This window comes from Teleopsis dalmanni, chromosome 1 (genome assembly GCF_002237135.1).
Source record: "Teleopsis dalmanni isolate 2A chromosome 1, ASM223713v2, whole genome shotgun sequence".
Classification (NCBI taxonomy): Eukaryota; Metazoa; Arthropoda; class Insecta; order Diptera; family Diopsidae; genus Teleopsis; species Teleopsis dalmanni.
This window is the reverse complement of record NC_051846.1, coordinates 189,480,219-189,480,666: the sequence shown is the minus strand read 5'-3', so window position 1 is coordinate 189,480,666 and position 448 is coordinate 189,480,219.

Below are 448 nucleotides of genomic sequence, written 5' to 3'. Positions count from 1 at the left end.
AGTCTGTGAATTTGTTCTATTGTGCTATGTTTTTGGCGAAAGCCGAATTGATGGTCAGGTATGAGTCTGTTTTGTTGGATAAACGGAGTAAGGCGCTTTAGAAACAGGATTTCCATAACTTTTGACAGGATCGGAAGTAGACTTATTGGCCGATATGATTTGACGTCTTCTGGGCTTTTCCCTGGTTTCGGTATCATGGAGATTTGTGCTATCTTCCACTGTGGCGGAATAAACCCCCTTATTATCACAGCGTTAAATAGATGAGTGAGAAATACAAATCCTTTTGGTGGGAGCTGCTGCAAGGCCATGCCTGTGATTAAATCGTATCCTGGAGCTTTTTTTACTTTTAACTTTGTTATTACATCTCTAACTTCATTAATAGTATATCTTTTAATTGGAGGTTCCAATTGATAAGGCTCTTGTAGAAAATTTATCCTTTGATTCATGA